This window comes from Arachis ipaensis, chromosome B05 (assembly GCF_000816755.2).
Source record: "Arachis ipaensis cultivar K30076 chromosome B05, Araip1.1, whole genome shotgun sequence".
NCBI lineage: Eukaryota > Viridiplantae > Streptophyta > Magnoliopsida > Fabales > Fabaceae > Arachis > Arachis ipaensis.
In genome coordinates, this window is record NC_029789.2 from 45402050 (window position 1) to 45408054 (window position 6005).

The following is a 6005-nucleotide window of genomic DNA, read 5'->3' on the forward strand; positions in this document are numbered from 1 at the left end:
GAGCCAGGTGGACCACCAGCAACAAGGGTGTCCCAAATCAACTCAAGAGAGAAGATCTCAAACCAGTCGCCAGAGGATGGCTGGATTTCATTGGGCGTTCTATATTGCCCACTAGCAACCGTTCTAAAGTCACCGTCAAAAGAGCAGTGATGATCCATTGCATTATGTTGGGAAAAGAAGTGGAAGTTCATCAACTGATTCCATCTGAATTTTACATACTTGCAAACAAGAACTCCAAAGATGCCAGGTTGGCTTATCTAAGCCTAATCTCTATGCTCAGCAAAGATGCTGGAGTAAGGATGGAAATAACGGAGTACATCTCAGTGGAGCAACCAATCACTAAAACCACAATGGAAAAACAACAAATGCAGGATGACCCCATCAAGAGGAGGGCGCAAGAATTCCTCCCGGAAGTCCCTCAATTTGAATACTGGGAACAGCTTGAAGCATCTGTCACCAAGTTGCAAGAATCTATGGACCAAATAAAGGAAGAACAGCAAAATCAAAACAGTATGCTCTGCAAACTGCTCAGGGAACAAGAAGAGCAAGGGCGTGACTTAAAGGAACTGAAGCGTCAGAAGTTATCTCTTGAAGGACCAAGCACTCCACAGACTAGAGGAATATCCACATCCCAAACTCAAGGTTGTTGAGCTCTAATCTTAACCTTAACTCTGTGATAATTGTTCTTATTTTAGTTTTACCTTAGAAGTTATAGTGGTAATTAGTAGTTATTTTATCTCCAATTAAGCTATAATTTATTTTTCTCATCATCATTAAACATGAATAAAATAAAAGATTTTCTTTAGATTAAGGAGGCAATATTTTTTGAATTTTTAATAAAACAAATTCTAATTGTTTACATGTGGTGGCAATGCTTTCTGCCTTCTGAATGAATGCCTGAACAGAGCATATGTCTTTGGAATTTGATGTTCTTGAATGTTAAATATGTTGGCTCTTGAAAGAATAATGAACATGAGACATGTTATTGATAATCTGAAAAATCATAAAAATGATTCTTGAAGTAAGAAAAAGCAGTGAATACAAAGCTTGCAAAAAGAAAAAAGCAAGCAGAAAAAGCCAATAGCCCTTAAAACCAAAAGGCAAGGGTAGTAAAAAGGATCCAAGGCTTTGAGCATCAATGGATAGGAGGGCCTAAGGGAATCAATTCCTGGTCTAAGCGGCTAAACCAAGCTGTCCCTAACCATGTGCTTGTGGCGTGAAGGTGTCAAGTGAAGACTTGAGACTGAGCGGTTAAAGTCAAGATCCAAAGCAAAAAGAAGAGTGTGCTTAAGAACCATGGACACCTCTAATTGGGAACTTTAGCAAAGCTGAGTCACAATCTGAAAAGGTTCACCCAATTATGTGTCTGTGGCATTTATGTATCCGGTGGTAATACTGGAAAACAAAGTGCTTAGGGCCACGGCCAAGACTCATAAAAGTAGCTGTGTTCAAGAATCAACATACTGAACTAGGAGAATCAATAACACTATCTGAATTCTAAGTTCCTATAGATGCCAATCATTCTGAGCTTCAATGGATAAAGTGAGATGCCAAAACTATTCGGAAGCAAAGAGCTACTAGTCCCGCTCATTTAATTAGAATCTGAGCTTCACTCAAAAACTCGGAGATATTATTGCTTCGTGACTTATTTGTATTCTATTTTATTTGTCTAGTTGCTTGGGGACAAGCAACAGTTTAAGTTTGGTGTTGTGATGAGCGGATATTTTATACGCTTTTGGGGGTTAATTTCATGTAGTTTTTAGGATGTTTTAGTTAAGTTTTTAGTATATTTTCATTAGTTTCTAGGAAAAAATCATATTTCTGGACTTTACTATGAGTTTGTGTGCTTTTCTGTAATTTCAGGTATTTTTTGGCTGAAATTGAGGGAGCTGAGCAAAAATCTGATTCGGGCTGAAAAAGGATTGCTGATGCTGTTGGATTCTGACCTCTCTGCACTCGGAATGGATTTTCTGGAGCTATAGGAGTCCAATTGGCGCGCTTCCAATTGTGTTGGAAAGTAGATATCCAGGGATTTCCAGCAATATATAATAGTTCATACTTTGCTCAAGGATAGACAACGTAAACTGGCGTTCAACGCCAGTTTCATGTTGCAGTCTGGCGTCCAGCGCCAGAAACAGGTTACAAGTTGGAGTTCAACGCCAGAAACAGGTTACAACCTGGCGTTGAACGCCCAAAACAGCCCAGGCACGTGAGAAGCTTTAGTCTCAGCTCCAGCACAGACCAAGTGGGCCCCAGAAGTGGATTTCTGCACTATCTATCATAGTTTACTCATTTTCTGTAAACCTAGGTTACTAGTTTATTATTTAAACAACTTTTAGAGATTTATTTTGTATCTCATGACATTTTAGATCTGAAATTTGTACCTTTTGGCAGCATGAGTCTCTAAACCCCATTGTTGGGGGTGAGGAGCTCTGCAGCGTCTCGATGAATTAATGCAAGTACATCTATTTTCCATTCAAACATGCGTGTTCCTATCTAAGATATTCATTCGCGCTTAATTATGGAGAAGGTGATGATCCGTGACACTCATCACCTTCCTCAACCCATGAACGTGTGCATGACAACCACCTCCGTTCTATATTAGATTGAATGAGTATCTCTTAGATTCTATAATCAGAATCTTCGTGGTATAAGCTAGAATTGATGGTGTCATTCAGGAGAATCCGGAAAGTTTAAACCTTGTCTGTGGTGTTCCGAGTAGGATTCTGGGATTGAATGACTGTGATGGGCTTCAAACTCGCAAGTGCTGGGCGTAGTGACAGACGCAAAAGGATAGTAAATCCTATTCCAGTATGATCGAGAACCTCTAGATGATTAGCCGTGCTGTGACAGAGCATTTGGACCATTTTCACTGAGGAGATGGGAAGTAGCCATTGACAATGGTGACACCTTACATAGAGCTTGCCATGGAAGGAACTTTGCACTTTTGCATGCATGGGGGAAGAGGAATACAAGAGAAAAGCTGAAATTCAGAAGACAAAGCATCTCCAAAACCCTAACATATTCTCCATTACTGCATAATAAGTATTTATTTCATACTCTCTTATTTTTCGTAATTCAATTTGATAAGTGAATTGTTTTCCTGACTAAGAGTTACAAGATAACCATAGATTGCTTCAAGCCAACAATCTCCGTGGGATTCGACCCTTATTCACGTAAGGTATTACTTGGACGACCCAGTGCACTTGCTGGTTAGTTGTGCGGAATTACATAGTGTGAAGTAATTTTCGTGCACCACTCTCTGGGCATACCGGACAGCATTCAAGACTCCTATTGGCATGTCCCCTTAGCAGTTGGTCTATGGTAAAGCCTGTCACTTGCCAGTTGAGTTGAAGCATAAAGCATACTGGGAAATAAGGTTTTTGAACTTTGATGCCCAAGCTGCAGGAATAAAGCGGATGCTTCAACTGAATGAGCTTGATCAATTCAGGTACTCTGCCTATAAGAATGACAAGCTCTATAAAGAGAGAACCAAGATATGGCATGACAAGAAGATTGCCATACGATTCTTTGAGCCAGGTCAGAGAGTACTTTTGTTCAATTCTAGCCTCAAACTCTTTCTCGGAAAGCTGAAATCCCAGTGGTCAGGACCGTTTGTGATAACTAGAGCATCACCGTATGGTCATGTAGAAATTCAGGAAGAGAATTCTGACAGAAAGTTTACAGTAAATTGCCAGAGGTTGAAGCATTATCTTGGAGGTGAGATTGATCGCCAAAGGTCAACTCATCTGCTGACTTAGTAGAACTGACCGTCAAGCTAGTGACGGTAAAGAAGCGCTTGTCGGGAGGCAACCTGATATTTTCGTATATTTAAGTTTGATTTTTGCTTTGTTTTAATTAGTTTTGTTTGAGTTTCTACTATTTTTCCTTTGTTTTATGAGTATTTTGATCATGCAGAGTGATTAGAACAGACACAGGCGCATTTAGACAAAATTTTAGACACCCTGGGGGAGTTTGATGTGGATAGGGTGGCGCCTAACTTCACTTTCTAAATTAATGAATAAGTGGGTAAAGATTCGATAAAATCACACAATTAAACACAATATAAACCATAAAATAATGGTTTATCAACCTCCCCACACTTAGACATTAGCATGTCCTCATGCTTAGTTAAAGGAGATAAACTAAATGAGTAAGAACATGTAAAACTCATGCAATGCAATGCAACCTATGTATGTGAATGCAACTATATGATTCTTGTCCACTTGGTTAAAAGTAAATAAGCTCTTCAAGACAATCACAAATCAAATTCCACTAATTCAATTCTTATGCAGTAACAACAGATAAAAATGCAAGAAGGTAGCTCATGAAAGCGGGAACATAGAATTTAAGCATTGAACCCTCACTGATGATGTATGTACACTCTAGTCTCTCTAGTGTATAGGATAATCACTCTATCATTCTCTAATCATGCTTTCTAATTTTTGTTCTTCTCCTAACCAATCAACAACATTTAATATACCAATGCAAACATCATGAGGTCTTTTCAAGGTTGTAATGAGGCCAAGGTAAAGGGTACATATATGGCTAAGTAAGCTTATAAATTGAATCTTTAATTAACCCAAGCTTTCACCTAACACACATATATATTCTATATAACTTAAATTTCAGACCTAGCTACCCAGAATTTCCTTCTCACATTCCATACTCATGTATCAACTTTTATTTTAATTTTATCATATATGCATTGATCCTTGAATTTTAACTTAGCATTGGGGTAATTTTGTCCCCTTATTTATTTATTGGATATTTTTTTTGGATTTTTTTTAATAAACACAGCTTATCAATGCACATAGATTTTTAATTTTTCTTTTACAGTTTCACATGAGTAGGTACCCAAATTCCCATTATATTATCATGACACATTCTCTTATTATCTTTTGTTCCCACAATCTTCCCATACTCAATTAACACACAATTCTATCTCAAGCTAACCAAAGATTCAATTGGGATATATAATTATTTTTCCGCTTAAGGCTAGTGATGTGGTGAAATAAAGAACAAATGGGATTTAAAGGCTCAAAGTGGCTAACAAAGGTAATTGGAGAGGGTAGACTTATTTGTGATAAGTGAGCTAAACAAATAATGGCCTCAATCATATGCAAGCATAGAAATATATTAAACATTGGACATATAGGATGAAACAAAATATAGATTACAATCATAGAGAAGTAAACACACAAGAATAAAATATTTATGGTTAAATAATGTAACCATGTATTTAGGCTCAGAGTCTCACAGGTCGTGTGTTCTTTAGCTCAAAAACCGTGTTCCAAATACAACTTCAAGCAAATTTATCATAAAAGTTTTGATTAAAATTAGTGAAATTTTGTTCTAAAAATAGGGTCTTAGAAGAAACTTATTGTCTTTTTAATCAAGTAGAACATGCATGCAACTAACCTATTACTATGCAATTTATCCTATTCTACAAAAGAAAAACTAACTAAATATCCTATTTTATTGGTGTTAGGGAAGAGAAATTACCTACGGAAGTCAGGTACTGACCGACCTCCCCATACTTAAGGCTTTGCACCGTCCTCGGTGCCATCTGTCAGGAACAAAGGTGGGCTGGTAGCAGTATCTCCATAGTCGGGACCGTCATGGCTCCCTGTGCTGGTAAAGGAGGTGGAGTCCGGGGTGTCTGAGTCTCTGTATTTTCCTTTAAGTAGCTCCTTGAGGTATGTGAATCGGTGCTTGTTACGGCGCTCTCTTAGCTTTGCTTTGTATTTCTGCCGATCCAACCTCTCAAGTATCTGATGGAGTAGTTGGTTTGTTGTAGGTGCTTATGGTGTTGAAGGAGGAATGTCTTCAGCCGATTCAGTAGGCTGGCTTGTAGTGGCTGCTGGAGGTCTGATATATTTCCCGTTAGGGACGTACTGATCATCCCGTGGGAGTATGGCTTTGGTGTCTCCAGCTCTGTAGGAGACTCCGGCTGCTGAGATGAGATCTGAAACCAAGGCAAAAAAAGGTAAGTTGCCCGCAAT